The sequence below is a fragment of the Oncorhynchus clarkii genome, chromosome 12, assembly GCF_045791955.1.
Source record: "Oncorhynchus clarkii lewisi isolate Uvic-CL-2024 chromosome 12, UVic_Ocla_1.0, whole genome shotgun sequence".
Taxonomy (NCBI): domain Eukaryota; kingdom Metazoa; phylum Chordata; class Actinopteri; order Salmoniformes; family Salmonidae; genus Oncorhynchus; species Oncorhynchus clarkii.
Genome location: NC_092158.1, coordinates 76,606,271 through 76,630,872, shown reverse-complemented (window position 1 = coordinate 76,630,872; position 24,602 = coordinate 76,606,271).

Below are 24,602 nucleotides of genomic sequence, written 5' to 3'. Positions count from 1 at the left end.
CGTCATACCGCTCAGGAAGGAGATGAGTTCTGTCTCCTAGAAATGAACGTACTTTGGTGCGAAAAGTGCATATCAATCCCAGAACAACAGTAAAGAACCTTCTGAAGATGCTGGAGGAAACAGGTACAAATGTCTCTATCTCCACAGTAAAAAAAATATATATATCGACATAACCTGAAAGGCCACTCAGCAAGGAAGAAGCCACTGTTCCAAAACCGCCATAAAAAAGCCAGACTACAGTTTGCAACTGCACATGGGGACAAAGATCGTACTTTTTGGAGAAATGTCCTCTGGTCTGATGAAACAAAAATAGAACTCTTTTCCCATAATAACCATCGTTATGTTTGGAGGAAAAAGGGGGATGCTTGCAAGCCGAAGAACACCATCCTAACTGTGAAGCACGGGGGTGGCAGCATCATGTTGTGGGGGTGCTTTGCTGCAGGAGGGACTGGTGCACTTCACAAAATAGATGGCTTCATGAGGATGGAAAATTAGGGGGATAAATTGAAGAAACATCTCTAGACATCAGTCAGGAAGTTAAAGCTTGGTCGCAAATGGGTCTTCCAAATGGACAATGACCCCAGGCATACTTCCAAAGTTGTGGCAAAATGGCTTAAGGACAACAAAGTCAAGGTATTGGAGTGGCCATCACAAAGCCCTGACCTAAATCCTATAGAAAATGTGTGGGCAGAACTGAAAATGCATGTGTGAGCAAGGAGGTCTACAAACCTGACTCAGTTACACCAGCTCTGTCAGGAGGAATGGGCTAAAAGTCCCCCAACTTATTGTGGGAAGCTTGTGGAAGGCTACTCGAAACGTTTGACCCAAGTTAAACAATTTAAAGGCAATGCTACCAAATACTAATTGAGTGTATGCAAACTTCTGACTCACTGGGAATGTGATGAAATAAATAAAAGCTGAAAGAAATAATTATATCTGCTATTATTCTGACATTTCACATTCTTAAAATAAAGTGGTGTACCTAACTGACCTAAGACAGGGAATTTTTATTAGGATTAAATGTCAGAAATGTAAATGTTTAAATGTATTTGGCTAATGTGTATGTAAACCTCCGACTTCAACTGTATATACCTACCTGTAGGTCTTGAAGTGAGGTCTTCCATTTGTTTTTTGCACGTTTTGCGCTGGATTTAGTACTAGATCTACACCCCTTTCGCCTTGCCAGCATTATTTTGTACTTTAACCTGAGCCCATGTTTTTGTTTGTGTAGAGAACCAAATGGGAGGCTGAGGTAGTGGTTCTACTCTGCACACCTCACCCATACGTGTACCTCAGTTGGGCTGTGGTACAGTCACCTAGAGATATAATTACACATGAGATTGTATGAACGTGTGACTTTTTTAACGAGGTAATAGGAAAGGAACACCAAGAGATGGACAGTTCCAGCAGAGAGCTGAGGATGAGACAAATAATGACTTGTTGAGACGTGTGTAATGAAGGATAAACAGACATTTGACCAAAGGAGCACTTCTGCTACAGAAACTGTCTCAGGAGGAAATGTGCAGGGAAGATACCCAGAATATTTGAGTGACATTCAAGTAGGTAGGTATGATGTTTATCTACACAGTCGTATTACGCCGTTTGTTTAATTTGGACATGATACATGATATTATGATGTGGAATCAACCTCCAGTGTTCTGTAATGATAAAATGATTGGTGATATGACATGTAATATGAATCATACGTGGGTTCAAACACTATATCAACTCTCAGTTCAGCTGTGCAATATAACAGACAGGATAGTTTGCTGCTTTCTACTATTTGCACTATTGTTCTTCAGTCAAGTTTTCCTCTGAGCCTCTTTTCTCCCTAATTTACTAATTTACACACATTGTTTTCATAGTGTCTTTAGCATAGATCAATGAATCATTTATCGGTTGTTACTGTGCGTAATAACAACAATACAATGACCAACGCAATCCTTAAATAATCATAGCTAAGGGTCTTATTGTCTGAAATCCAGTTCGTCATTTGCTGGAGAAAAGAACTAGGTGTTTTCATTCTCCAGAATCAGGTAGCTTTTTCTCACCTTTTTATTAAAGCCTGGTTTTTGTGTTGCAAAAGGAGCACGAATGTGACATAATGGAAAGTCCCTCTCTTCAGTGTATATCAGTAGAGAACTTATCATGTGTTACTTATCTGGTCTCTCCTGTCACTTTAAAGGCGTTTCCCGATAGACACCTTTAGGGGAATCATCTGAAAGCTGTCGTCTTTAGAACGTGAGATCTCATAAAGGTTGATTCTAGAGAGACTGAATAGAGAGAAACATCTTTGTGTATTCCAAAGTGTCTATATTTCATCTCTTTCCCACTAAGTCAAATATAAACAACGTTGTCTTGTTTGTTGGCATATGGTTTGTGTATGAAATTATTCATGAATCTCCTGCACTGTAGCTCCTATTGTGTGTAGTTGTCTGAATGATGCACATGTCCCTTGTCTGTCTCCTGCACTACACTGCACCTGTTATTCTCTTCATCTTCATCCAACAACATTTTGTTCTTGAGTAACTTTCGCCATTTTTACATCTGCAAAATTGTTTGTGAGGATTATATCAACTTGAATGTGTGTGTGTGTGTGTGTGTGTGAGAGAGAGAGAGAGAGAGAGAGAGAGAGAGAGAGAGAGAGAGAGAGAGAGAGAGAGAGAGAGAGAGAGAGAGAGAGAGAGAGAGAGAGAGAGAGAGAGAGAGCACTGGGCATTCAGTATGACAGTAGGCTTTTCAAGTCAAAACTTGCACTTTTTCAAATAACCAGACCTTTGTGACAGTTGAGGCACACGGGAAACGTTGTCACCACAATGCAACTGCTACTTTATATTTTTACAATGAACGTACTGTATTTGAGGGGTTGTGTGTACATGTCGATATGCTAGCAGCAGCATGGAGTAAATGCTGAGCGATGACGGTGAGGAATCTTTATTATGCTACTATATCTGGTTTACAACTTGTGTTTGTAAAACAACTGTGTAATATTATTTCCTGAAATAATTGTGTTGATTTATCTCTGCCGCTCAGTCTCCCGGCTCGCACGTCTCTATTAACATGCCGTGCGTGGAGAAACAGAACAGACAAATTCCCTGACCAACACAAGCTTGAACAGCGAGTAAATCATAGAACGCACTTCATTCCTTGTGTGTACCTTCTGATGTTGAAAATAAATATGCGTAATGTATGTTTTTGACTGTCTCTGTACATGTAGAATATGAACAATATTTGTGCACTGACTAACAAACAGTTGAATGCAGAGGAGGAAATCCAGGAAGTGAGGAGAGAATAAAGGGATGGATGGATGGAGTTGTTGTTCCCGTGCTGCGCCACTAGGTGACTCTGAACACGATTCCATCAGCGAGGTCTCCAGCAGAGAATACTGAGGCAAGCGTTCCCTCTAGTGGTGGATTTGTTCCAGTGTGTTCACCCTCCCAGCTCCCTGGATCAACTATCAGACTGAGGCAGTTACAGTGGGGCAAAAAAGTATTTAGTCAGCCACTAATTGTGCAAGTTCTCCCACTTAAAAAGACGAGAGAGGCCTGTAATTTTCATCATAGGTACACTTCAACTATGACAGACAAAATGAGAAAAGAAAATCCAGAAAATCACTTTGTAGCATTTTTTATGAATTTATTTGCAAATTATGGTGGAAAATAAGTATTTGGTCAATAACAAAAGTTTATCAATACTTTGTTATATACCCTTTGTTGGCAATGACAGAGATCAAACGTTTTCTGTAAGTCTTCACAAGGTTTTCACACACTGTTCCTGGTATTTTGGCCCATTCCTCCATGCAGATCTCCTCTAGAGCAGTGATGTTTTGGGGCTGTTGCTGGGCAACACGGACTTTCAACTCCCTCCAAAGATTTTCTATGGGGTTGAGATCTGGAGACTGGCTGGGCCACTCCAGGACCTTGAAATGCTTCTTACGAAGTCACTCCTTCGTTGCCCGGGCGGTGTGTTTGGGATCATTGTCATGCTGAAAGACCCAGCCACATTTCATCTTCAATGCCCTTGCTGATGGAAGGAGGTTTTCACTCAAAATCTCACGATACATGGCCCCATTCATTCTTTCCTTTAAAAGGATCAGTCGTCCTGGTCCCTTTGCAGAAAAACAGCCCCAAAGCATGATGTTTCCACCACCATGCTTCACAGTAGGTATGGTGTTCTTTGGATGCAACTCAGCATTCTTTGTCCTCCAAATACGACGAGTTGAATTTTTACCAAAAAGTTATATTTTGGTTTCATCTGACCATATGACATTCTCCCAAGCTTCTTCTGGATCATCCAAATGCTCTCTAGCAAACTTCAGACGGGCCTGGACATGTACTGGCTTAAGCAGGGGGACACGTCTGGCACTGCAGGATTTGAGTCCCTGGCGGCGTAGTGTGTTACTGATGGTAGGCTTTGTTACTTTGGTCCCAACTCTCTGCAGGTCATTCACTAGGTCCCCCCGTGTGTTTCTGGGATTTTTGCTCACCGTTCTTGTGATCATTTTGACCCCACGGGGTGAGATCTTGGGCCCCAGATCGAGGGAGATTATCAGTGGTCTTGTATGTCTTCCATTTCCTAATAATTGCTCCCACAGTTGATTTTTTCAAACCAAGCTGCTTACCTATTGCAGATTCAGTCTTCCCAGCCTGGTGCAGGTCTACAATTTTGTTTCTGGTGTCCTTTGACAGCTCTTTGGTCTTGGCCATAGTGGAGTTTGGAGTGTGACTGTTTGAGGTTATGGAAAGGTGTCTGTTATACTGGTAACAAGTTCAAACAGGTGCCATTAATACAGGTAACGAGTGGAGGACAGAGGAGCCTCTTAAAAACCTTTTCTGACTAGGGGGCAGTATTTTAATTTTTGGAAAAATAACGTTCACGTAGTAAACGGGATATTTTGTCAGGACAAAATGCTAGAATATGCATATAATTAACAGCTTAGGATAGAAAACACTCTAAAGTTTTCAAAACTGTAAAAATATTGTCTGTGAGTATAACAGAACTGATATTGCAGGCGAAAGCCTGAGAAAAATCCAACCCGGAAGTGACTCATCTTTTGAAAGCTCTGCGTTCCAATGCGTCCCTATTGAGCAGTGAATGGGCTATCAACCAGATTACTTTTTCTCCGTATTCCCCAAGGTGTCTACAGCATTGTGACGTAGTTTTACGCATTTATGTTGAAGAATACCCGTAAGCGGCTACATTGCGCAACTGGTCACCTGATGGCTCCCAGAGTGATTCTCGCGTAAAATACAGAGGTAGCCATTATTCCAATCGGTTCTACTGAAAAACCAATTGTCCCGGTGGATATATTATCAAATAGATATTTGAAAAACACCTTGAGGATTGATTATAAACAACGTTTGCCATGTTTCTGTCGATATTATGGAGCTAATTTGGAATCTTTTTTGGAGTTTTCGTGACTGCAATTTCCGGGTGATTTCTCAGCCAAACATGAAGAACAAACGGATTTTCATGAATAGGAATATTTTCTAGGAATATTTATGTCCGTTACATTATGCTAATTAGTGTCAGTCGATGATTACGCTCCCGCACGCGGGATGGAGAGTCACTAGAAGTTACAGGTCTGTGAGAGCCAGAAATCTTGCTTGTTTGTAGGTGACCAAATATTTATTTTCCACCACAATTTGCAAATTAATTAATTAAAAATCCTACCATGTGATTTTCTGGATTTTTTTTCTTTCATTTTGTCTGTCATAGTTGAAGTGTACCTATGATGAAAATGACAGGCATCTCTCATCTTTTTAAGTGGGAGAACTTGCACAATTGGTGGCTGACTAAATACTTTTTTGCCCCACTGTATGTCTGATCACTCATGATCCGCTAAGCGACTTACGGGACTCTACAAAACAAGAATATCTAAATGTAAAATGAAAAGCATCAAATCGTAAAATACGTAGTCTATCAAGGGGATCTGAGGCCATTACTGGTTACAAGGATTCTCTGGAGCAGGAAATCAAGGACAGGACAGAGTCGTCTCTGGTAGTCATGGCCTGATAGTACGGTGGGAAATGAAGTCCAGAAACAGTTGCAGCCTCAACACAAGACAGAAGAAAAACTGACTCAATCGTCCAAAAGAAAAATGTGGTTTCTGCACCAGAGTCTGGCAATAAGGTCACAGAGAGCTGTTACGGAAACTTCAGAGATACGCTCAGGTACTACCCATCTGGTCTTGGTAGAACAGAGAGGGGATCTGAATAGGGGTCACAGAGGCCAAATAGTGGTGCAGACAAACCCAGGGACGTTGCCAGGTTCTTTGAACCCTGCCTCACTGAACACACTGCATATCTGTTATGACCTCCAAGTTATACATGTCTTAGCCAGAGCAGGTGTGCAGAGGTACTTAATATAATTATAATAATACATGACATTTAGCAGACACTTTTATCCTAAGCGACTTAAAATCATGCGTGCATACATTTTCTGTATGTGCAACTACATTTTACTTCTCTTATCCCTTATCCAGAGTCGCTTATCCAGAGTCGCTTATCCAGAGTCCCTTATCCAGAGTCCCTTATCCAAAGTCCCTTATCCATAGTCCCTTATCTAGAGTCCCTTATCCAGAGTCCCCTATCCAAAGTCCCTTATCCAGAGTCCCTTATCCAGAGTCCCTTATCCAGAGTCCCCTATCTAAAGTCCCTTATCCAGAGTCCCGTATCGAGTCCCTTATCCAAAGTCCCTTATCCAGAGTACCCTTATCCAGAGTCCCTTATCCAGAGTCCCGTATCGAGTCCCTTATCCAGAGTCCCCTATCCAAAGTCCCTTATCCAGAGTCCCTTATCCAGAGTCCCCTATCCAAAGTCCCTTATCCAGAGTCCCTTATCCAGAGTCCCTTATCCAGAGTCAATTATCCAGAATCCCCTATCCAAAGTCCCTTATCCAGAGTCCCCTACACAAAGTCCCTTATCCAGAGTCCCTTATCCAAAGTCCCTTATCCAGAGTCCCTTATCCAAAGTTGCTCTATCCTCTTCTCTTTCCTCTTCTCTATCCTCTTCTCTGTCCCCTGCTCTATCCTCTTCTCAATCCTCTGCTCTTCTCAGAATACACAGTATATTTACAGTATCTATACAAATGGTCATAGTTTGGATCTCTTAACCTTGATGAAAAGGTTCAGAGTGGGGAGGACTGGTTTGTAGCTTCAAGCCCTGAGGCAATACCACTTTATTAGTTAGAGAGTGTGTTCTCTGGGGTGGTAAAATAGAGGGGGGTGGGCTACATGCTGGCTATTAGAGTGGTTTGGGGCTCATACCAACTCTATTGTGCATTGTCTCCAAATGGAAAAACTTGGACTCAACACTGACCCATTGTGTGGCCTTTAACTCTCCTATTACTATGCTAATTATGGGATGTATCTGCCTCCATCATCCCCTTCCCCTCCTTTCTCATTCTCCATTTCTCCTTCCTGACCGTCCTCATCTCTCCTTGCTGACCGTCCTCATCTCTCCTTCCTGACCGTCCTCATCTCTCCTTCCTGTCCGTCCTCATCTCTCCTTCCTGACCGTCCTCATCTCTCCTTCCTGACCGCCCTCATCTCTCCTTCCTGACCGCCCTCATCTCTCCTTCCTGACCGTCCTCATCTCTCCTTCCTGACCTCTTCTTCCTCTAACCTCCTTCATCCCTCACCCATCACCATGTGCCGTATTTTCATGACCCTATTCAAGCGCTTCCTGTTGTTCCTCTCTGTCTTTACTTCGTTCTGTCTTCTCTCTCTCTGTAAGAGTATTTTTGCCTCTCTTCAGTCAGTATTTACATTGAATTTTCAAACACAATTTAATCCGTCCATTTATCTCAGTCTTGCATCATTTACTTTTCACATTCCCTCCTCCTCTCTCCCATATGTTGTCTTAAAATGTCAAACTTGATAAAATGTATGTCCAGGCATGCCTTTCACTAACAACTATTTCGGCACATTTCCCATCTGTCTCAATCTTGCGATCCTCTTTCACTTGCCTCGTCCTTTCAGCTGAGGTGCTCGGTTAGAGGTGTAAGGTTACAGATTCCCCAAAGAATTCCTCCCCGGGGGGAACTAGCTTCTTCCCCGATGAAAAACGACAACTCTAAAGCTTCTCTTTTTCTTATTACCGAGTCACTAATACACTGCTACTGAAGCTGCTGTTACAAAACATATTTAAAATAAAAAGCATGAGCTGGCGCGCACCCAGAGAAAATGATTTAGTGTAGAGGTGCTGACTAACGGAGAATAAACTGGAAGCTACAAAAACAGAGAGAGACGCACACTCCATATATATAACCTCCCAGTAATATATTAGGTAAAAAAACATCACTGATAGCGAAACGTTGGTGGTTTCTTACACAGCGAATTCCTGGGAGGTACATAAGATATTTCCACCAACAGATGTGACTTGGTGTGAAATCTAACCTATCCCCACTGTGTTTCCTGCTCTAACACAATGTCACAGCCAGCTGGCAACCAATACATCCCTCATCTGTTTTCTCCATGACTCAACAAGCGCGTCCAGATGATCCAAGAGATGGAGCAGAATAACAACCCCTCTCTGGTACATAATGACCAGGATGCACTGCATTAAATGGGCTTCGTACAAACTGGGCTTTCATTACAATGGGATTTCAATGTCATAACACATTTGTTGCCGTTACATAGAGGCGTTACATGTTTCTGTCCCCAGTCTGCATACAGAACGCCGTCACATGTGAAGACAGCCTGAGGTGTAGACGTTACTTCCCCAACGGAATCCATCTAATACTGATTGATAATGAACACATACAACCTGCTGAGGCAGCACATTTCTCCCTTTCCCTTCATTCTGGTGTCCAGCATGCGTTCATCAAAGTGGATTCACACTGATGTTAATTTGACTCCGGCTCCTGTCTGTTTACATGCAATGGGATTACATCCAGCGTGTCAGTCACGGCAGTTAAACTGACGAGACCTCAATCACACAGGACTTCATTAATTAACACAACTAATCACCTGGGAAACTGAGTGCTGCTGTAGCAGTAGATCATCTGAATCTAGGTTACATCTTATGGACACACGGTTTGGAGGGAGTCTAAGACTACGTCTGTCTGTGTCTGTGAGTATGTAGCTCTGCTGTGTGTGTGTGTGTGTGTGTGTGTGTGTGTGTGTGTGGTTTTCATGTTTGAACCCTAGCTCACATGGGCAGAGTGAGGGAGGGCCGCAGGGTAAGGAGGCGATGGGAGAGGGGGCTGCTCCCCATCTCCCTCTCCTCTTTCATCTCTCTCTCCCGGCCTCCAACAACGAAGTCTTTCATTCGGGCATCTCTATGGCCGCCCTCAGACCCCCCCCCGAGGCCCCCACCCTTTCACGCTGCTTAATTCAATGTTCCGAGAAAAACTCATGATTGGAAAGTGACTCTCTTTTTTCTGTATCCACCCCACCACCCTCATCTCCCTGCTCTTCTACTGTCTGTGTTTTCCCCATCAAAACAACATCTGCCCTGATGCACAGGAAGGAATGGGACACATCATCACCGGTGGCAACAGGATTGTGATATGGTCAGAGAGTGTGAGAGCATGGAGTCAATGACACAAGGGTTAAGAATAGGCAGCCAAAACACAGGTCAGATGTGTGCCTAAGGAGGGAGGGGGGGGAGGGCAGAATGGGAGGGTGAGGGAGAGAGGGCAGAAGGGGAGGGGGATAGGGCAGAATGGGAGGGTGAGGGAGAGAGGGCAGAAGGGGAGGGAGAGAGGGCAGAAGGGGAGGGGGAGGGAGAGAGGGCAGAAGGGGAGGGGGAGGGGGGAGAGGACAGAAGGGGAGGGTGAGGGAGAGAGGGCAGAAGGGGAGGGTGAGGGAGAGAGGGCAGAAGGGGAGGGTGAGGGAGAGAGGACAGAAGGGGAGGGTGAGGGAGAGAGGACAGAAGGGGAGGGGGAGGGAGAGAGGGCAGAAGGGGAGGGGGAGGGAGAGAGGGCAGAAGGGGAGGGGGAGGGGGGAGAGGACAGAAGGGGAGGGTGAGGGAGAGAGGGCAGAAGGGGAGGGTGAGGGAGAGAGGACAGAAGGGGAGGGTGAGGGAGAGAGGGCAGAAGGGGAGGGTGAGGGGGCGGTAGAGTGACATGATGGGTGATTGATCAAAGGGATGGATAAAGACGACTCAAAACGAAAGATGAAGAGGAAAGACCCGAGGGAGGACTTGGCATCTTGCCCTCACTACCTGAGTCTTCCAACAAATCACGCAGTAGACCCAAGACCACTGCTGCTGGCACCACAGGCGATGCATGATCACATGAGCAAACAACCTGGCTTCTGTCTGTGGGTTCTACACGGGATACACATCAACACTCTTTGCAATTATTTTTATAATAACATATAACTTAGGACTGAATAACACCGATGATTAGGTGTGTGGGGGGGGGGGGGGGGGTCTTTCCTCGTCCACCTCATGCACTATGCTCTGGGTTTCTTTCAGCGATGAAGCCCAAATAGATTTCTAACTCCACATGTAGTACGACCAAATAAGAGCAAAACAAGAACTTCAAGAGAAAACTGACCAAGCCAATCGCTCCGGCTGACCAAGATGAACCTGCAGTCACGGTGCCTGGGTGAAAACACTGGGGAAGGACTAAGCTAAATATCATGTGGCTGTCCATGGTACTGATTGCTGTGTGTGCACGTAGGGACAAAAAAAAACATGTTGACTAACCCTACTTGTTGAGATACGCCAATCCTCCTCTCTTTCATTTTGCCGAAACAATCAATGACTGTCATACAGTACACGCTTTCATTTTTTGTTGTCCTAGACTACCTGGCTAAAACGCTTGCTCACTAGCCCAACCTCTTTTCATGGCCAATGCTAACTAGTTAACATTAGCCTTCTACATCTAGCTACATATTGACCTTCCATCCTCTCAATGTATGAATTTATGGTTGGATCAGAATCTCCATTATAATCCTTGGCCAATAAGGAGAATGAAGTAAAACCACAAGTCCAAATCACTATCCTTGTCCATGGCTAATTTAGGAAAGGGACAATTTTAGCTAGCTAGCCACCGCAGGACAACAGCACAAGAAGATGCAACAATAAAAAACGTTATATGTCAATGACGTTTGACTTGATGTGATGTGATTGTTGTGAAGCCAAATCCAAACTGGCTTCCCTTGACACTGTTTTTGGTGCGCCAGGACCATACCCAGTTGAGCTCACTCAGTTTAACTCAACGCTGATTGGCTATTATTGTGTATTTTTTTAATCATGGGAGGTCAAATGCTCGCTGGCTTCTCTGGCATCCAATGCTGTGGGGGTGGCAACAATCTCATACCCTTTTTGACCAGACAGCATCAGATAGATGGGCTACACATACAGAGACAGAGGGGCGCTGTTTTGCTCTCTCAAATGCCTTCTCTCCAGTGAGATACATTCAGCCTCTTGCGAATTGAAGGAAAATTATGAAACACAGAGATGAAAGATAAATTATTTTAACTTTTTTTATTTTTTTATTAGTACATTTTTGGGGAGGCCTGGCTTCCCTTGGTAACCATGAATACACACCACTATGAACATGAGCACATCTTAGGCCATGAAAGATGTTGCTTTTCTCCTGCCATGATTGACCGACTATTAACTGCATGAACTTCAACTAATTGGGAATAAACGACTGCTTGAATGTCCTATTGTCAGAGCCTTCCTCTTAATTATCGTGTTAGAGGCTTCATTGAAAGAGGTGGTTTCATCCCCACAATGTCAGAACAGTAGTCGTTCAGGGCAGAGACAGATGCAACCCCTGCTACTTGGGCATGGGCCACGGCAATCAAAGTTTCATTCCCTGCTCGAGGCGTGTTAATTACGCGAGGTCGCGAGGATCACAGCGGGCGGGTAATTACCCAAATGGATGTGAAGCTTGTAGTCTAGGCAGAGGATGAGTCAAACACAGACTCCTTCTCGCACAGTTTACACTGTTATTAAGCGTCCCCTCCAGACCCTATCTGTTCACCTATGTCTCTCGCCCCTCTTTGTCTCACAGGAGTCACAGTCACTTCAAAGCTGTCGTCGTGCTTGATTACTTTTGATTGACTTTTGACTTTGACTTTTGAGAATGGGGATCATGGGGCTGAGCAGCCTTACTAACCGCTGCCGTACAGCATGAGAATATGATCAGAGTTGTATTGTCATTAGTTCAACATTAGTCTTAAAATCAAGTGTCAACTTCCTCCACCCAGGACATACAGCAAATCAAACATACCTTTAAAGGCACAATCCAGGACATACAGCAAATCAAACACACCTTTAAAAGCACAATCCAGGACATACAGCAAATCAAACACACCTTTAAAAGCACAATCCAGGACATACAGCAAATCAAACACACCTTTAAAAGCACAATCCACAAATCCACCATCTGCTATTGATTAAATAGAGGCCTCATTACCTACAAAAGTGATTGCTCATTAACAGCAATAACTTCTGCCACAATATGACAGCTCATATATGAGCAATTGCAGATTGATAATCACTTGTCTGTACACCAGCTTGTGAAACACATAGCAGGTTTTTACACGTGTAAATATGTTGTGTATGGTTTCTTATTTGCAGGCACACGCAACAATTCAGCAAAACTACAAACATTTCCCCTGATACAGTCCTAGTTGGCTGGAAGACATGTGGTAGGAATATTGATCTTGTATAGGGACCAAATGGCCATGCCTGAGAGGGAAGCCAAGACCATACACAACTGAATATTTTCAGTGATGCAAATGACACTGACCACGTTCCAGCCAGCAACATGGCGACAAAGGACACTTTTGTTCTCTTCCAAATTCTTGTGCATCATTTTCTGCAAATGCCTGAATCTCCTCGTCCCTCGCCTCTCATTCCACTCAATTAGCATGTTTGTGTCTTACGCCCCTCACTCAGGGACGGGTAAAACTTTCCAAATGTTATCACATAATACACACACACTATGTTATGTGGCACTGGGAAGGTGACGCAGAGAGATGGAGATAGTGGTGACAGGAGGTAAAGAATAGGTGATTGGTTTTGCTCTAGGAGACAGGGGGAATGGTTGGGAGGGACACAAGGCTCCATTGAATGTTTTCTCACTTACTCCTCATGCGTCTCCCCCAGTTCTCTTCCATCTCCTCCTTTCTCCCACAGCTGCAGCAGTGCTCATGCTTTTGCATTAGAGGAGGAGAGGAGGAGCATACTGACAGAGAGGCGGAGTGAGGCTGAAAAGAAAGAGCGAGGGAGAGATGTGGAACGGGACAGCGGCCGTGGAGTGAACTGAAATTCAAGGAATAAAGAAAGTAACAGTTAACCTCAAGTCTGTTGTTTGTAGAGATGTGTATAAAGATGGCAGAATTGAGATACGATGTCATGTTTTAGCACTACCCACTGAGTTTGTAAACTATGGCGCGTGACATGGTTCAATGTGCCAATAAATCAGCACAATCTACCTTTTCGGTTTTTCAAATTGCCGGCATCTTGAAGCTAAAATTGGGATTATGTATACGGTGGTAATTACCAAAAATTGTAGTGGAGAGCAATGAACAATACGTTGAACAATGTACGGCGAACTTAGCAAAACAAGGAATTTGTGGTAAGTGCATGTGGACCACCATCTTTATGCACCTCTGCTGTTGTTCAATCTTTGCCCAATTACACCTGTTTCATGGTAAATACTGGGAATTTCAAAGGGTGCCTGGTTTTTGGAGGAAGTCAGTGTGGTGGAAAACAATGGCTCCATTCAAACTGATATATGTAAAGTCTTTATTGATAACAAATCATCTCAGCATGATTGTACTTGGGTCATTCTGAATCCATTGTCACTTCATGGTCATTATTGCCTACAATTGACCCTTGGTCTGGCAAGACTGACTTTACATCAATATATAGATAATAAAATACTGACTTTACATCAATATATAGATAATAAAATACTGACTTTACATCAATATATGGATAATAAAAGACTGACTTTACATCAATATATAGATAATAAAAGACTGACTTTACATCAATATATGGATAATAAAAGACTGACTTTACATCAATATATGGATAATAAAAGACTGACTTTACATCAATATATGCATAATAAAAGACTGACTTTACATCAATATATAGATAATAAAATACTGACTTTACATCAATATATGGATAATAAAAGACTGACTTTACATCAATATATAGTTAATAAAAGACTGACTTTACATCAATATATAGTTAATAAATAAATGGAGCGGCGATGGCTAGAAAGCCGGTGACGTCGATCGCCGACTTCCGCCGAAGTCGGCTCCTCTCCTTGTTCGGGCGGCGATCGACGTCACCGGCTTTCTAGCCATCTCCGCTCCATTTATTTATTAACTATATATTGATGTAAAGTCAGTCTTTTATTATCTATATATTGAGCGGCCCATGGATCAGACTCCCATACTCCCGGCCTCCTGCTTGGTAGCGCCGGTCGTGTGGGATCTGAATGCGGACATTGATCAGGTGCTGCGTACGGAGCCCGCTCCCCTCCAGAATCCCGTTGGGCGTAAGTACGTTCCGTCTGCTGTCCATGACCAGTTGATCTCTTGGGTCCACACGTCTCCCTCCTCTGGTCATCCGGGGATCGGTCAGATGGTGCGCTGTCTGGCTGGGAAGTACTGATGGCCCACTTTGGACGTGAGGGTTTATGTTTCCTCCTGCTCGGTGTGTGCCCTGTGTAAGGCTCCGAGACACCTGCCCATAGGTAAGTTACATCCCTTACCCGTTCCACAACGACCTTGGTCACATCTGTCAGTGGATTTCTTAACAGATCTTCCTCTCTCACAGGGCAACACCACGATCCTGGTCGTTGTGGATCGTTTTTCTAAGTCCTGTCGTCTCCTCCCTCTGTCTGGTCTCCCTACGACCCTACAGACTGTGGAGGCCCTGTTTACACATGTCTTCCGGCACTACGGGGTGGCCGAGGATATAGTGTCGGATCGGGGTCCCCAATTCAAGTCGAGAGTTTGGAGGGCGTTCATGGAACGTCTGGGGGTCTTAATCAGCCTTACCTCAGGTTTTCACCCCGAGAGTAACGGGCAGGTAGAGAGAGAGTCAACCAGGATGTGTAGGAGCGAACCATTAAGGAGAGCTCAGCATTAAATATAGATAGGTTTAGTTGCTAGGCTGAAGTAGCAAGGACATGCACATTAAGATAAGATGACACCCAGGCCATATGACACCCAGGCTATACTCTATTTTTGAAAGAGTACATTAACCAAGACCATACGTACATTTATGACAGCTGGACGTACTATGGTCAGAAGGACAAAGGAAGAAGGATGGAAGCAAGATAACTGATGACTGACACGTGAAACATAAGCATGCAATGCATACATTATTTTTAGGACGTGAAAGGAGTTCTACCATCATTATAACCTAACCAAAAGCAGATATGAGCGTTAATGGGCGTGGACAAGCAAGCTCTGAGATTAAAAGAAAATAATGGAGAAAGGTCAAGGGAAGCTATTTTCATATAAAGGGAGGGGACTCTATATGTTATGCAAAGACAGAATCTTATAAAGGCAGGACTCTGTAATATGAGAGTTTAGTCTCTTTCCATGGAGGGGCTCGGCTCTGTTACGTTAGTGATAAGGTTCTTCCATGGAAGGGCTCAGTTTTGCTACTTTGTATTAAAGTGTATATTGAATTCACAAGTTCTTGTAAGAGTATTATATTTCTGAGACAATTCTCCACGACAGATGTGGGCAGGTTTCTGCGGTCCTATTGCCAGGACCGTCCAGGGGAGTGGGTAGCGTTTGTGCCCTGGGCCGAGATGGCACAGAACTCGCTTCGCCACTCCTCCACTAACCTCTCCCCCTTTCAGTGTGTATTGGGGTACCAGCCAGTTCTGGCACCATGGCATCAGGGTCAGACCGATACTCCTGCGGTGGACGACTGGTTTAGACGCGCGGAGGAGACATGGGAGGCCGCTCGTGTCCATCTCCAGCGAGCCGCGCGTCGTCAGAAAACCAGTGCGGACCGTCACCGCAGTGAGACCCCTGTGTTCGCACCGGGGGACCGGGTCTGGCTCTCGACCCGTAACCTGCCCTTCCGGAAGCTGGGTCCGCAGTTTGTGGGGCCATTTAAAGTCCTGAGGAGGGTGAACGAGGTATGTTACAGATTACAACTTCCCTCTTATTATCGTATTAACCCCTCGTTCCATGTGTCTCTCCTCAGGCCGGTGGTGGCTGGTCCGCTCCAGGAATCTGAGGTGCGGGAGGTCCCTCCCCCTTTGGACATCGAGGGGGCCCCGACGTACATCGTTCGTTCCATCTTGGATTCGAGGCGTCGGGCCTTCAATACCTCATGGAGTGGGAGGGGTACGGACCGGAGGAGAGGTGCTGGGATCCGGTTGCAGATATTTTGGATCCTGAACTACTGCGGGAGTTTCACCATCGCCGGCCGGATCGCCCTGCGCCTCGTCCTCGAGGCCGGTGTCGGTGCGCCGCTGGAGCCACGCGTCGGGGGGGGGGGGGGGGGGGGGGGGGGGGTACTGTCACGACTTCCGCCGAAGTCGGCTCCTCTCCTTGTTCGGGCGGCGTTCGGCGGTCGACCTCACCGGCTTTCTAGCCATCACCGCTCCATTTTCCATAATTCCATGTCTTGTTTTCATACACACCTGGTTTTCATTTCCCCAATCAATCTACTTGTATTTAACCCTCTGTTTCCCATCATGTTTTGTGTGTAATTGTTTTCATGTCTAGTGATGTTCGTTTAGCGCTTTACTGTTTATTGTTCTGTTTTTTGAGCGCGTTTGTTTTGTTGTGCTCCCGGTTTGGAACTATAATAAAGTGCGCTTTATTTATCATACTCTGCTCTCCGGCACCTGTTTGAACTTGTTATCAGTGTAAAAGACACCTGTCCACAACCTCAAACAGTCACACTCCAAACTCCACTATGGCCAAGACCAAAGAGCTGTCAAAGGACACCAGAAACAAAATTGTAGACCTGCACCAGGCTGGGAAGACTGAATCTGCAATAGGTAAGCAGCTTGGTTTGAAGAAATCAACTGTGGGAGAAATTATTAGGAAATGGAAGACACACAAGACCACTGATAATCTCCCTCGATCTGGGGATCCACGCAAGATCTCACCCCGTGGGGTCAAAATGATCACAAGAATGGTGAGCAAAAATCCCAGAACCACACGGGGGTACCTAGTGAATGACCTGCAGAGAGCTGGGACCAAAGTAACAAAGCCTACCATCAGTAACACACTACGCCGCCAGGGACTCAAATCCTGCAGTGCCAGACATGTCCCCCTGCTTAAGCCAGTACATGTCCAGGCCCGTCTGAAGTTTGCTAGAGAGCATTTGGATGATCCAGAAGAAGCTTGGGAGAATGTCATATGGTCAGATGAAACCAAAATATAACGTTTTGGTAAAAACTCAACTCGTCGTGTTTGGAGGATAAAGAATGCTGAGTTGCATCCAAAGAACACCATACCTACTGTGAAGTATGGGGGTGGAAACATCATGCTTTGGGGCTGTTTTTCTGCAAAGGGACCAGGACGACTGATCCGTGTAAAGGAAAGAATGAATGGGGCCATGTATCGTGAGATTTTGAGTGAAAACCTACTTCCATCAGCAAGGGCATTGAAGATGAAACGTGACTGGGTCTTTCAGCATGACAATGATCCCAAACACACCGCCCAGGCAACGAAGGAGTGGCTTCGTAAGAAACATTTCAAGGTCCTGGAGTGGCCTAGCCAGTCTCCAGATCTCAACCCCATAGAAAATCTTTGGAGGGAGTTGAAAGTCTGTGTTGCCCAGCAACAGCCCCAAAACATCACTGCTCTAGCATGGAGGAATGGGCCAAAATACCAGAAACAGTGTGTGAAAACCTTGTGAAGACTTACAGAAAACGTTTGACCTCTGTCATTGCCAACAAAGGGTATATAACAAAGTATTGAGATAAACTTTTGTTATTGACCAAATACTTATTTTCCACCATAATTTGCAAATAAATTCATTAAAAATCCTACAATGTGATTTTCTGGATTTTTTTTCTAATTTTGTCTGTCATAGTTGAAGTGTACCTATGATGAAAATTACAGGCCTTTCTCATCTTTTTTTAAGTGGGAGAACTTGCAGAATTGGTGGCTGACTAAATACTTTTTTGCCCCACTGTAAATTATTTATTTCCGTTTTTTCTTTTTTCTAAATTAGCAAACAAATGAGCAAAAATTAGCCCCACTGTAGATAATAAAATACTGACTTTACATCAATATATAGATAATTAAAATACTGACTTGACATCAATATATAGATAATAAAAGACTGACTTTACATCAATATATAGATAATAAAGGCACACCTGTGCGTTACAGTTTACTTAGTTGCCTGGAAATCTTAGCCACAGGAAAAACAAGGATAGCAAAACATAGATGCATGCACATTATCATCAAAACTTTACAAGCAATCTGCAGAATATTATAAAGTATTTGTTTATGGTTGAAATGCTATTGATAAGGGCAGGATTCACAAAATGGCATGCAATGGCAAATGAATGATTATAGAATGCCACCAAAGATCCGGCAGGTAACTAAACTCCGCTATTTTTACCTCAGACTCTAACTCCACAACCCCCTATCAATTTCCTTTAGATGTCCCCTCACACAATTGAAGTAACTAGATTCTTCCCTTTGGCTAGCTAGTGTAGATATGAACCAGGACATACAAAGGGCCATTCATGGTGCTTGCAATACATCGACCCACACCCCTTCCCAGCACCACCACACCCCATCCCCTATTGCCTCCTCGCCCCATCTCTCTCTAGCATTTTCTCCTGCTAACCCCCCGCCCCACCCCACCCCACCCTGCTCCCCAGCTGCATTGAAAGCCAGTCCAAGTTCTATCCCCCCTCCACTATTACCACCCAACCAACCTAACCCCCCCCCATCACCACCAGCAACATCGGAAAAAAGAACACAAAAGAATAGGAAATTCAGTGGTAGGAACACAAAGACAGGATTCATGGCAAGCCACAGACACTCAAGAGGGGGACCTATTTAAGCGCCGCGCAGCTGCATCGATTTATTAAAAAGATGGTTGAAAAGAAAGGTCAGAAGGTCTCATGGAATGCTGAATTATTTTTATTAACCCTTTGAAGATTGCCTGACATTTTAATGAGCTTTAATCATTATTTATCACAATCAGTGAGGCATTTCTGTGAAGGATTCCATTCAGTCATTGTGATATGGTAAATGTAAGGAATCTTAAAGAGTTCAACTCTAGGAGTGCTGAGTGTCTGTGAACTTTGGTTCTAAGTGTTAATGTGAAGTAGTGGACAACAGATACACTGGGAGTCTACGTTCGAAAGGAAGAGGGACTGTGTGATATCCTTGTGCTAACCTGTCAATGTCTACATCCAAGAATGGCGGTTCCAAAATTGACTTGGGGGGGGGGGGGGGGGGAGAGAGAGAGATGATTGCAGCAGCTTTGACTGACCTGCTGCAATGGGAAATATTTTGTGCACCTGTTTGATTTTGTAACAGCTTAGAGCAGATCCCATATTTAAGAGTGGGTAAGCTGAATGTCTGGTCTGTGGGCCATATCAGAAATGAAAAGCAAACCCCAAGAAAAGTATGGTAAAGTTTGCAGTCTGTAACTTTTCTAGTGGATTCCAAAATATCCATAACAAAGTCCATCTTATCCACTGCAATCCATCTCAGCTGCCATTGCTCAGTGCCAAAAATAGGATTATGAGGAGGAAGAGTTTGGGTGTTTACTGGGCACCTTATTCAAGTGATGGATGACAGCGGAATTCTCCCCATCCCACCAGAAAATATGAGATCATTACACTAAGTCCAGTCATTTTTTTTGACCACTGACCTCTCTCTCCCTCTCCAGCTCTTTCTCTCCCCCCTATCAGATTCTCTCCTTTTGTGAGAATGCAGGAATTCCCCCAGGAATTTTCTCTGCCAGCACACAGACAAAAGGTCAACCCTTCCCTCACAGACACAAAATTATAAATACATTTGCTCTAGAAGATTCTGGTCTTTCTCTCTTCTTCTTGTTGTTCTTCTTCTATCCCTTAAGTGTTCTTGAAAGAAATTTGATCCAGTCTAGTGCCACAGGATGTTGTTGATATCTGTCCCTGTTGTGACCAGGTTAATGGAAGAGCCCCCTCAGGTAGTGTCACAGTCACAGAACCATGAGGCCCACATTAGCAGTCTGCTTTGAGGGTGACCCCCTTACTCCCCTGGTCACAGACCTGAGTTCCAACTGTTTACCGTCACAACTGTCTACGGCTGCACAACAAACGGCATCATCAGTGTCACATGTCAGGTTCCTGGCACCACAGCGGATTTATGGGAAACTCAGAAACTAAAGAGACGGTTTCAACATGAACCACATTTCTATGTTGAAGGAAACATTTAGCAACATAAGTCACAGTAAAAAGCACTAAGTTCAATGTTTGTAGTGTCCATTTGTTTCTACTTTCAGATAGTGATTTAAAATGATATGAAGGAGGTTTGTGAGTAGAAAATGTCCCAATACTGCGACATATTCCATTCTAAATTAACAAAGCTAAATAAACAAATAGCAAATAAATCCTCATTATGAATCAACATATAATAAATTAATATTCAATAAGTAAGAGAAGTCTCATTCTGGCAACTGTTCTTATTCCATTGCCTCTTATTTTTTTTATTTCAATCAATAGCATCATGTTAACGATTTGTTCTATTGCTAATTATATAATTTGACCCTATTTTTTACTTCTCTACATCTGTAAACATCAATACATTACATACAGTTTAGCACAATATTCAAATACTGGTTCTAAAGACACAACAACAAAACAGGGCAAATATATTCACCATTTTACATTTTTAAAAGGTTTACCACAAAGTTGGACGCTGTTTTATCATATAGAAAAAGCATATTTATTCATTAACAAGCGAAGTCAGAGGGGGAGGAGTTAGGCTTCTGTTATGAAATATATATTTTAAAAACGTGTCTGACATTAAGTTTTGTTATTTTGACAAAACATTTTCCAGAATATTTTATTTCATAATGATCTGATACTAATTTAGGATTTCGACATAAATGACCTGTTAGTCGTTGTATGCAACCAAAATTGAAAAGCCACATTTGCACGACTTTATATATATTTTCGTTACATCAATGCTTCCTCTAATATTCTGATAAATTAGTCCTAATGTAAAATTGAGGAAAATGTATTTCTCGTCTTATTCTGTCACGTTTGCTGCCATTAACAAAAACAATAGTCTGACCATTTTGTCCTACAACAAGCTCAGTAAATGTAGGCTACAATTAGAAAGTATAACATACCATATCCTTGAACATATTTAAAGCAAGATTCCTTAGTCGATATATACATTTGTGGATGTAAATTAATTATATATATCCATTGATTGTTGAAGAATATAACTTATAAGCTTGTTTTAACCCAATGTTTGTAATAATAATAATAATAAGTGATTGGATTCATATAGTGCTTTTCTACCAACTGAAGTACTCAACGTGCTTTACGTAGTAAGGGGAAAACTCACCCCATCCACCACCAATGTGCGGCACCAACCTGGGTGATGCACTGCGACCATTTTTGTTCCAAAACGCTCACCACACATCAGCGTTCAGGTGGAGAGGTTAGGAGTGATGTATGCCAATTAGGAATGAGGTTGATAATTCGGTGGCCATGATGTAATGGGGTCAGGTTGGTAGATGGATTAGACGCGGAGTTTTCATAAGAGTTTAACTAATGGTGAAATGACTTATTGTTAGGCCTTAGTTAACCTGATGTTATAAGAGAATCAATTATAACGATATAACCATGTCTAACTATTCCGAGTTATTTTGAACAACGACCTTCTATTAACCTACACCAATCATCTAGGCTACTAAATGTTTACACAATTCATTAAGAAACCAGCTAAATTAAACTTTAACATTGGGCTAATCAACCAAATTGCATGGAAGCATATTCTTTGTTAAATACATAATTTAATAAATGTTTTCTTTCGATAAAAGATTATACTTTGCCTAGAGGAGAACATAAAATGTAATGTCATGACGGTGCAGTTAAAATAAATATTTAAACAACAACGATTCGACACATGCGACCACAGATATGTTCATCTGACTTTTCTCTCCCTCTTAATTCACTTAAATAAATCACAACACAATCACACACAAATACTGGGTCCTTACGGGATATTGATTTCGATAAAGAAACACTAACCACGTACATGAAGTGTATCTTTCTGAACTTTTTGCATTACAACATCCTTAGCTTATAACAAAAAACGTATAATACATAATATACATACCAAACACTGAGGCTCAGAAATGATACGAATCACACTTATTTCTCAAATATTCGCGCCTTACAATAATAGGCTAGTCTTTTCAGCCCCAAACACCATTAATTCCTGATGCTCTCCCAATCTTTACTGCACACTCACAAAAACTCACTTCAATGTTGCGGCCAGGCCACAAATCCTGAAGGACCAGCCAGTCCACCGGAGTTGCATTTTAAATTTCCCCCTCTCAAGAGCTGGACAGTGCGACAGAGATCCATAAGCAAAGTAGAGGTCTTGGAGCATTTTCCCCTATATGTGAGCGTTTGCTGAGACCCAGACAAAGAGACGAACTAAACGGAGACATGTCTTTTTCTCTTTTTCTTTTTCATATACACAGAACTGTTTTTTGTTCCTCATTTTTTCATTTTAAGGGGATAATGGAAGGGGGTGTTCGTTTGATCACATGATTACAATTCACCTGAGATAAAACAAAGGGCGCAAAGAGAAGAGGAGAGAGGGAATGAAAGGGCGAGAGAGGGAGAGAGAACCAGACAGAGAGATTCACTCATGGTTAGGATTCCCTTATCACAGTCAACATTCATGGATAATGAACAAATAAGTGATTTTTTGGGATGAGGGGGTAGTGTCGGGAGAAGGAAATACAAGGGGTCATTGTTGAAAAGAACAGCGCATGTATTTGTGTGCGTTCGACACATAATACCCCCCATCGCTACTTTCTATATTTTCTCCAAATGCTGTTTGGTTTTAAATGTGTGCTCTGTGTATCTAAGTGACTGCGTACTGATGCAATTATAAAACTCACACATAGGATGAAGTAGCGCAGTGTTCGCCTTGGAATTATATTTAATTCCGACAGTCAGTGGCCTGCACTGGATAGTCTACTGTAGGCCTACGTTGATGCTCTATCCAACAAACCAGTGTCAGTGAAATTTAAGTTAATCTAACACAAAATATCAAAAGATAAATGCCAATAGGCCAACTGTTCACTTAGCCTAGTTTGTGTGCGTAAAACGTGCGTAAAATCAGAATTAGATCAATATTTAAAAATAAATATATAACACATGTAATAAACTTGGACTGTATTGAAAGAGACAATAACGATTGCTCATAGGTGCAGCAATATACCCAAGAACATAGGGGAAATCTAAGAATGTGGAGTTGTGTGCGTGCAGTGCAGTGCACCCCCCCCCCCCCCCCCCCCCCCCCCACACACACCCCCACCACACACCCCCACACCCCCACACCTCTCGTCTCCAAGTGACAGGGAGGGACTCTGATATGAGCGTGCAAAAACAAAGCATCAGTGTGTTCTCCTGAGACCCCGCTGCTAATTTAGATGATGTCCCCGGACATCACTTCAAACAGGATAAGAAGAGACACATCAAAGTCAGTTGTTGACGCGTGTATCCAGTGATGTGAGTGACAGGGTGCTGGACAAGCTCCTGTGGGGCACACTACATCATGTAGCCTATCATTCAAATCAAATGCAAATTCACACCACCAACAGGAAATGCAGAAACAGGAAAATAAATTACATTTGATAACATCAGAGAATAGGCCTACGCTCTTTCTACAAAAAAAATATGGCTTATAATAATAATAACAATAAGACGAAAACATTTCTCCATGGGAACGCGTTCAAGGTGATTGTGGAGTTAATTGTGGACATTAAATATCAATGTACCTCATGCGTAAATGCACATAAGGCTAGCCGGTAGTCCTATTTATAATACAGGCCTTATGAATTATTCAGAAACCCAAATAATTTTTTATTTGAAATTGAGTGATGACTTTTTTTAAGGTCTCTTTTTGGTGTGGCCCTATAAGCTTCTGCAAATGAAAATCTCTCAGTAAAGGATTGCGCATGCCGCTAATATCCCTCTCCAATACATTTAACATGACAAATATCATAGTCAACATTGCTCTTTTATGATTTGAGCATTATATAGATATTTAGGCTATGCCTACATTTAGAGATGGAATCCCTAATTCCAAATCAATAATATAAAACATCCAGCACATTAAATCATTAAATCAAAATCTGCTACCCAATCTGTAATGGCTATAATGACGTATGAGAATAACATGGATCTAAAAAATCACAATGTAGAAAACATATATTTCTTACTGAATTATAGTTTTTAATCTTAACAAATGTTCATAGAAAACGGATATTTTTGTGTTCCACTCTTTTTGTTGCCCTACTCTGATCACCACAAGAGGGTCAAAAAGTAGCACACCCCAAATATGGATGATATCACATACATTTTCCCAACAGAAGGGATTTTCCATTAGCTAGATATTGCTTTTGAGAAGTCTGAAATACCCA